General features: G+C 38.7%; 1 non-coding gene across 2 annotated transcripts; it reads left to right on the top strand.

The window, feature by feature from the left end:
* The first annotated feature begins 4,597 nt into the window (after window positions 1–4,597).
* On the top strand, window positions 4,598–5,365 carry LOC101296172. Of its 2 annotated transcripts, XR_184076.1 has the most exons (3): window positions 4,598–4,928; window positions 5,009–5,149; window positions 5,240–5,356. It is a non-coding gene; the product is annotated as an uncharacterized LOC101296172 (transcript). The 2 variants fall into 2 exon arrangements; XR_184075.1 differs by having other exon boundaries at window positions 5,009–5,365.
* The last annotated feature ends 4,027 nt before the right edge of the window (window positions 5,366–9,392 follow it).

The raw sequence follows: 9,392 nt of genomic DNA, 5'->3' as shown, positions 1-9,392 counted from the left end.
TACTGGCTGGGCTCTGTTTTGATTTCTTCTGTTGAGGTTGATATAAACTCTAAAGAGGAAATTTTACAAACCATACCTCAAATAAAGGTCATTTATCAGTTCAATATATCATATTTAAAAACTATTATGTTAGTACTCAAACAATGGAACAAAAAATATTTTTAATATTTGTTATCAATGTCGTAACTCTTTAATTTTAAAAGGGTATTTTTGTTTTTTTGGTTGATATAATTTTCTTTGACGACTGCAATTATTTTTCTTAATTACCAACCTAAACATCAATCTCTGATAGAGCCAATGAGTTCTAGCAGAGGGGATTCTTGGGTGGAGTTCTCTATTGGGTTGGGTCAGAAACTTGGAATGGAGGTCGGAAAATCGGGAATTGTTTACTGGAGAAACAACAAAGTTTTGTGGCTAGTTGAAATTTGGATTCTGAACTTTAGGGGAGTTTTAGTTATTGGAGAACTAATGCAAGTACAAGAAGAAACAATGAGAAACAAGAAGAGGAAGGTTTAGTTTGCAGCAATTTTGTGTCTGATATTTAAAGAGATATATAGATGAGAACATTTGCTTAGGTGTGGCTGTGTGCGGCGAAGGGAGAGGGAGAGAGGGAAAAGGCCGGGAAAAATAAAAAGACGTAATTGCTCATGAAACAGCTTTTGTAGCAATCGACTTGACTCTGTTAGAGACGGAAGGTATCAAATTTATGTCAGCTTTATATGTTAGGATACCAATATTATAGTTTTGAAATGTCATATATACCATATTGATGAATGGATGTTATATGGGGTACCATTAGTAAAATTTCCTCAACTCTAAATCCACACCACACATAACATTCATATGACAACGTTTGAGTATGTCTGAGACAACAAGTAGCTGCTCACATTCTTGTATGACAGTAGTTTTAACGACAAATATTTCCCGTCGTTATAACTTTTCTTTTAATGACACATTCTCAATGTTTGTAGATGTAGGCATGAAGCCCTTCTAGTGAGGACCTGTAAATTGAGGACTAGTTGAGGATTTTTCGGCTTATCCTACTTTTCGATCTTATATCCACATTTTAATCGTTCAGTTTATATGTATTTATGCCTGGAAGCCTTTCTAATAAGGACTCTTAAGTTAAGGACTAGTTGAAGATTTTTCGATTTATGGTTTAAAAGTTTATACCGACCACATATGTATTTCTTTTGTGTGTCGTTAAAAGTTTATCAAATGAGGTTTGTCTATCATACCATATGGTATGTCACACCCCAATTTTCGAAGGATAAAATTTCAAAAGTTTGGGCATGATAAAACTCAAAATCTTAATATCCCAAACTTTCTTAACAACTTCCAAACTAAAAAAAAATACTGAAATTGTAAATGTCAACAAAACTCACAACCGAGTTAAACATTATATCTCCTTAATTACATTAACTTCAAAAGTCAAGTAATAATAAAGTCGCTCACATGAGCTTAAAAAAAACTTCCATAAAATACAAATAAATGTACATAATCTACAACCCAGCTCCTAAGCCACTGTCTCAACCTCGCTGATCATCATCTGCAAGTCTAACCCCTACATCATGAATTAGTGCACCGGGTTGCAAACAACAAACCCGGTAAGCTTAGTTCAGGAATTCCATTAAAATCACACGATTAAAATTAGAGAATCTCCTGCGGATAAACATAGTTCAGGAGATACTCAAAGCAAGAAATTTAAATGACAACATATAAGAATATCACACAATCATTTCACAACCCTTACTTATGAGTTCGTCAACGCATAATCATCTCTCATAAATAACTAGACAAACTCGTACTCATGGGTTTGTCAACACATAGTCATCCCCCATGAAGTACCGACAGACTAGAGCTCTATACTGACCGTAACCAATCACCCGGCCAAGGCTTGGTTCCTGATCCACCACGAAGGCTCATAATCTAAAACACACAATCACCACTAAGGCACACATTCTACAACGAATGCACACAAAATCACCACTAAGGCACACATCTACAACTAATACACAAATAACTACATCAATAAAATCAGACAAGCGACACCTCACTATAATATACCTTTTCACAAAGAGATATATATACACACACATAGATTTTCTCACAAGAATAATCTACCAAGAACTAAAGATACTATAGTCACTAAACCCTTAAAAATAATCATTTAAAAAGGAAAACTTGTTTTCTCTTACCTATGAGCCGTTGGCGATCAAGCTCATATATTTTAAAACAAACAAAAAGGAAAACATAATTTTTTTAAATCATCATCATCATAATCATTATCATCACAATCCTCATCATAATAATTATCATCATAATCATCATATCATCAACATTTTCATCAACATTATCATCATCATAATCATCATATCATCAACATTTTCATCAACATTATCATCATCATAATCATCATATCATCAACATTTTCATCAACATTATCATCATCATCAATATTTTCATCAACATTATAACCATAAATAAATAGGTCACAAAGTGAACCTTGATGAGATTTTACTCACCGAAATAATCCCACTGCGTCTTCAACACAACACAAGAGCCAAGCTTAAATATCAACTCCACAAGCTACCTATAATTACACAATTAATAACTTACTAACCACTTAACAAAAAGAACATTTCACCCTTAACAAGCCTTAACCCATGATTTGCCCAAAAAAAACAACCTTCTTTCGAGACCTCCCAAGGTCGTCAAACACTTAACCACATTCCCCCGCTGCCTAACTTTGGATTCTCATAGCTCACACTTCGCACAAGTCTACTATAACATAGAATCTAACAAGCAAAACTTACTCAAACTTTACCTAATCTCATAATATACCAACATGCTCGCATCAACAAGAACTAGCTAACCAAAGCAACTGAACCTACACACCCTACCCGACGCGCTGCCACGTGCCACCACAAATGGCGGCGAGTGGACCCCACGCGCCCCTTAAGAACTTCACAATTCGGACAAACTTCCAACACCAAAAAAGTAGCTCAGAACAAGGTGAGCAGTTCTTATACCTGGGGTCAAGATCAATTGGGTCAGAATTGGGTCCGAAACATCACCGCAAACTCACTGCCTCAAACTGCAATTTGAGGTTTGAAAACTCAGCTTCAAGTTTATAACTAGCACAGACACACTCAGAAAGAGAGGACAACGACACTTACCTACTACCGCTCCTCGTCGCCATCGAACTCAAGATTCCGGCCAAAACAGCCTTGCTAGTTCCATCACGTTAGCTCGAGCTTGGCGCCACCCACCCAACTATGGAGTCGTGAGGAGGAGACAACCACAACGAGGTAGGTCTCGTCACTAGACGTCGTCGGAGGAGAGAATTCCGACCGGAGATGCAGTGGCTTCCGGCTTCGCTGCACCGTCGTTGCTTGTAGTCGACGGGGAAGATTGGCACGGTTGTCTAGGTGAGGACGAGGTGGAGCTAACGGAGGCGGTTTGGTGGTCAGCCGTCGCCCAACGGCAGAGATCGCTCCGGCGTGGGTGAAGCTACGTGTGAGGGTCGGGAGGACGAGAGAGAAACTGAAGAGGCTTGGCAGCTAATTTTTAGGGGTTTCCAAAAATCAAACCCCCCCACTTTCTACTTATACTAAAAATTCCCGAAAGCCACAACACTTCTGCTGCCACGTGTCTACGAACTCATATCATCACTTCTGCTGCCACGTGTCTACGAACTCATATCATCGTGCTCTACAACTTTCGTGAAGGAAGTTTCTAGAGAAACCCAACAGATTAGAAAGTCAACTCTTGACCCTTCAAAATAAAGTATTTTCAAGAAATAAATCACTGGAAAATTCCCAAGAATATATTAAAAACTAATATCGAATTTCCGAGGTATTACATGGTATGACATACCTATTGCAAATGTGTCTAATTGTATAACATATGGGGGTTTTTGAAGGGGTAAATGGTCATTACATGGTTATTTAGTTGCTTATTCAATTAATGATAACCACACATTTTATGAGACATGTTATACCATATGATATACTAGAATTTCATAAAAGGTGCGTCTATTGTCACCCACAAACCACTTTGTTCAATACACACGTTGATTAATTGAAAGACCAATATACCCTGATGTAAAATTACAGAAAAAGAGAATAAGTTATTACAAATTACAAATTTTTTTTAATTTTTATAAACATGTACTTCATAAACCTTAACCCATAATTTATCATATTTTGTCATTTTATGAAGTTTGAAGACACTATCATTCAACTTAAACATAAGATGAACTGTTTGTATTTTTTTTTTTTGGTTGATGCTTCGTGTAACACCCGGAAAATTTGAGGTCGTTCAATAAATTTTTATCGACCTCGGTGGTTTTAAATGTGCTCGAGGAGATCTTCAGGAATTTTTACAAGGTCGAGTACATTATTAACTAGTCAGTGAGGAAGCTCAGGAAATTCTTCAGACATACAGGCCAATTGTTATGACTTGTCGAAGATTAGAGTTTCAGAAATTATTTAGGGAAAAAGGAAAATATGTATGGTACTATCTGGGCCTTAGAAACTTGTTACCTCTTAATCACAACCGTGCAATGTTATTTGAGGAAAGGCTATATAAACGAGGGGAGCTGGTCAACCGACTCATACCAACCTAGAAACTCCAGCGCTCTCCAAGTCGGTTCTGGTTCCTCTACCCGCGAAGAACTCGGTCCGGTGACTCTTGGGTCTTCCTCGGTTCGTTTCCGAGTTCGGTTCTATGCTTTGGGGCGTACGGGGCTGAATCGATCAAGTTAAATTTGTCAAGGTGTTAGCTCATCATCTTTGGCTTTGAGCGAATTGTTATCAAGTGTGGATAGGGAGAGCAGAGGAAGGATTGGTCTAACTAGCGTGGTGTTCCTCATTAGAAGCAGACTAGTATGAAGGGATTCCGCCTTGAACTATATTAATCCGAAGGTAAAATTCAAAATTGACTGATGGGTTATTATTTGTTGGATCATTGATGTTGAAACCTTGTTGTGCTCTTATACACACAGTCGATCAAGAGAGGACTTGGACAAAGGGAGATTGAAGGAGGAATCTATTTTAGCTACTGCTAAGGTGCTCCTCATCCAGATACAAAGCTGCTATTGAGTTTTTATTTTTGAACAGAAGCAAGAACGTGCTAAATAGTTCTAGTAAGTATGGACTTCTGGAAATTTGATCGCTATGTTGCTTACTTTGATGGACTTTATTTGTAACTGAGGTTTGGGTATGTATAATATTAGAATTGGTGACTGGTGGAGAAGATGAGGAATGGAAGAACTCTTTGTACGTTGCTGTGAGGAAAGTAAAGGCTGTCATTTGGCTGTTTTCAGTTTAAGTTATATACCCCCCGTTTAATCACACTTTGGAAGACTGGTTGTGATCTTTTGATGATTGGTTTAGATTTATTGTTATAGTATACTGATGTGGTAATAGTATGATTGATTAATTAAAGTTAGCTAGATGATAAGATCATCTTTTAAGTCACGAAGAAGTTGGATGGTACTGAGCTAGTACCCTATTATTATAATCCTGGTTCTTGATCATTAAGGACTGAAAATAAAGTGATGTTGGTTGAGTACTGCTTCCTTGACTGTTTGTAAGGATGGTATCAGATCGTCCCAAGTAAATTCTATATATATGTACGTGTGCAGTGACGGAACCAGGATTGCACAATGGGTATGGCTAATTTTGTATGGACACAAAAAATTTTGTTTGAGGTTTGTATCTAACACAATCTAATATCACCAGTGTACATATAGAATAGAGTGCTAATTTTAACGAAGCTGAAACAAACAAAACACTTATCAAATCACTTCAATCTTCGGCTCTTCGCCATAAAGCCAGATTATCCTCTACGTAGAGTATTGCACTACTGCGTAGCCGTGGAACAACCCGAGTGGATTCTACAATGTAAAGTACGGCAAGAGTCAACAAACCCTCAACAAAATAATCCCAAATTCCCAATCCTCCACAAAGTTCAATCAACAAACTAATCTCAATCGGCCAATCCTTAAGAGATCATACCTGAAGATTTCTCGCGCCAGTCAAACTCGGTGGGAAGATCATTCGTCGGAAGGATCGGAGCCTTGTTAACGGCGGCTGGTAGCCAGAGTCGACGCAGACGACCCTTCTTCTTAAGCCCGAGGAAATTCCGGCGAAACTCCTTAGGACTGAGATTGGAGAACGTCACTTTGAAGTTTGAGAAGTGAGTCAAATGACTCTCCGCGAGTCCGTGTGGAGGAGCTCGTCCTCCTCGGCGGCGCTTGATACGACTTGTCTGGTTAGCGCATCGCCGGCGTCGGTTACGGTGGAGGGCTGGAGGTGACGGCGGAGGAGAGGAGGAGAAGGAGAGAAAGCAGGAGGAGGAGAGTGACAGAGAGTGATGATGAATGATAGACTGCGGTTTGGTTTGAGGAATTTGAGAAATGGGTTAATTTGGGTTGTGGGCTATTTGATATTTAGTGGGTTAATTTGGGTTGTGGCCCATGGGCTATTTGTTTTTAATGGGCTAATTCTGGGTATGGCTAATACTCCTATAGGCAACTATATATGCATCAGTTGTTGATTCAGCTAATTTTGGGTATGGCTATAGCCCTGATAGCCACAAGAATGCTTCCGCCACTGTATGTGTGTATATATATGGAAATTTGTTATTTGAGTTCACACATGGTTCATTGATTTTGAAACTTGGAGTTAGAAAAGTTTGTTGCCCTTAGCTGTGGAAAGTTGTAATTTTAATACTATGGTCCATAGTAATGTTGAGTCAGAATTGCTACGCTGAGTTTGTGAGATAAAATGGCTAATATGCTAGAGACATGGAAATCGAAAGAGATTTCGGTTGTGGAATTGGTTATGAAATTGGTGAAAAAGATTATAAATATTGATCGGTGGTCAATTCTGGTTAAAACATGAAAAGTTGATTTGACAATTGGCAATTAGTCGTCGTGATTTCTTATACTTGTTCGATAAGATATTTACTGTTTAAATGTCGGACATTAGGGACTCCAGTTACCCGAGGAGTGGAAGGCTTGTGGTGTGGCACTTCCTCTAGGCGATATGGCGTAAGTGGACACTCTCGCTACACTTACCTGTTGTACACATATATAGTGAGGTAAGTTGGATAGTGGGTCCAGAAAAGGACCGGCCATCAGGTACAGATTTATGGCGCCACATTTATTTGAAAATGAAATATTCTTTTCAAATGTTTGTCGTTCCTTATAAATTTGGTTTTAAACATATTTTCATACTAGAGCTCCACTTTAGGTTTTCAAACCTAGTCATGGGTAGTTTCCTTGAGCAGCGAGGACGAAAGCTCACCCCTACAACAGTTTGTGAATGTAGGTATTGTGCACTAGGACGGGATAGTGGTGAGGAGCTAGGTGTGCATGTTTATGATCGGTATCTTGTTTCGATGCTTACCTTATATTTTTATACTGGAGTTTCTTGTTCCAAAATTCTATTATGTTGGCTTTGTTGTATTCTCATTCGTAATTCTATTTCTTGAAGTTCGTTAATATTTGGTAATTTCTTAAATTAAGTTTGAGAGGAATGAAAGCGTTCAATCCTATTATAAGTTTGTGTTGTGATACTCTTATTGGGAAACTGTATTCCTTTGGGTTCATTATTTTTAAACATCCCTTTGGTGAATTAAAGTACTTTGAGAAAAATAAAGATTTTACACCTCAATAATCTTACGCTTATGTTGTCTTTTTCTTAAATGTTTTCTTATATTAACTGCCTTCTGTTTCTCCTTTTGAGACTCGCGGCACTGTGACGGGCCTTAACTGAGGAGGTGCAGTTTGGGGCGTTACACTTCGTCTATTCTTTTACTCATTATTTCTCATGTCGATTTCGTATGTAAATTTTCACGTCTAGTTGCTCACTTATATTTGATTTTTTTTTTTCATCGGCGTCGGAACTTTTTCCAAGTAGAGATACATTTACAAACATTGTGCATCTTGACATCGACAGATACCAATGAGTTAAGTTAGAGAGTTTTTTTCTGTTCTTTAATTGAGATTTATACTTTAATGTGATTTTTTGTTCAGTTGGTGATTTCACTTACCCAAATGATATTAATGTTGTGGTTTTCTTCAATTTCTTTTTCTTTTTTGGAGTTCAATGGCTATTGACAGAGCTTGATATTGTGTGTATTGCAAATGGGTGAATAAATTAAATTTAAAATTAAAAAATATATATGCGGGGTAAGAAGAGATTGAATATGGCTGCGTTTATTTGCTTGGATTAGCACCGGTATGGGACAGAAAAATATCCAAACAAGTGTTTGGTGGTTTAGATTGTTTTGGGATAGAAAATTAAATCTTGTTAGTGTAGGATATGAAACCTTGTTAGAGAGGTGTTATACACAATCTGTGCAGGATTTAACCACGTTCTTGACCAACTTCTGTTTCTTTCCTCTCTCTCTCTCTCATTTCCATTTCTCTCACATCTTCCACATCTCCAAGAAATGCTTCACGATCTCTTTCTCCGGTTTAAAGATGGCATTAAAACCCATGGGTAAAATATGTATTGGGTTTTAATTTTGGGTAATGGGTATACCCATTTTTAGCAATGGGTGGGTATATGTATGTTACAAAAAACCCATGGGGGTGATGAACTGGGTACGGGTAATACCCGTGGGTACCCAGATAACACCCACATACCCAAAAAAACCTTCCCGGCGATCCAGAATGACCACCTGGCGCTCCTCAACCTCGGGATCTGCAAGATCGCCATCTCCACCACCTTTTCCTTCGTCAACGTCGTCACGGTGCCATTCCCTCCCTCTTCCGCGTAGTTCATCGACACGCCGCTCCAGACGGTGATTCGGTTGCTCTTCCAGTTCCTCCGCGACACCAACTCCTCCTTCATCAACGTCTACCCTTACAACCTCTACCGCCTCTAGAGCGAGATTCTGATCAGGTTCCCTCTCTTTCAGGAGCACCCGTTCAGCTTCTGTGACGACATGGCCACCGGAGTCTGTTATCGGAACCTCTTCGACATGATGGTTGACGCCGCCATCTCCGTCATGGCCGTCGCCGGACACGAGAACATTCCTCTGATTGTGACTGAAACAGGTTGGCCCAGCTCAAGGAGTTATTGGGCCATCTCAAGTCAGGTCGGGGCACTCCGCTTCGGAAAGAAGGGGTTGTCAAATGTTGAAGAAAGATGCATGGTTTTTTTTATTTTATTTTTTTATCAATCAAATAATTCAAATGTAACAACGAGTTTATTAATTGTGAGTCGAACTCACGACTTCCACTTACTTAGGGGAGAAAGATACATGTTTTTTTTAATCAAATAAATAACTAATATGCTACAACGAGTCTGTTCTGTGTTGAACTCACGACCTCTCACTTACGAGGAGAGACTTATGCCATTAGACCAAACGGT

This window comes from Fragaria vesca, linkage group LG2, assembly GCF_000184155.1.
Source record: "Fragaria vesca subsp. vesca linkage group LG2, FraVesHawaii_1.0, whole genome shotgun sequence".
In the NCBI taxonomy this organism is placed as follows: domain Eukaryota; kingdom Viridiplantae; phylum Streptophyta; class Magnoliopsida; order Rosales; family Rosaceae; genus Fragaria; species Fragaria vesca.
This window is presented reverse-complemented; position numbering and strand designations above follow the sequence as displayed.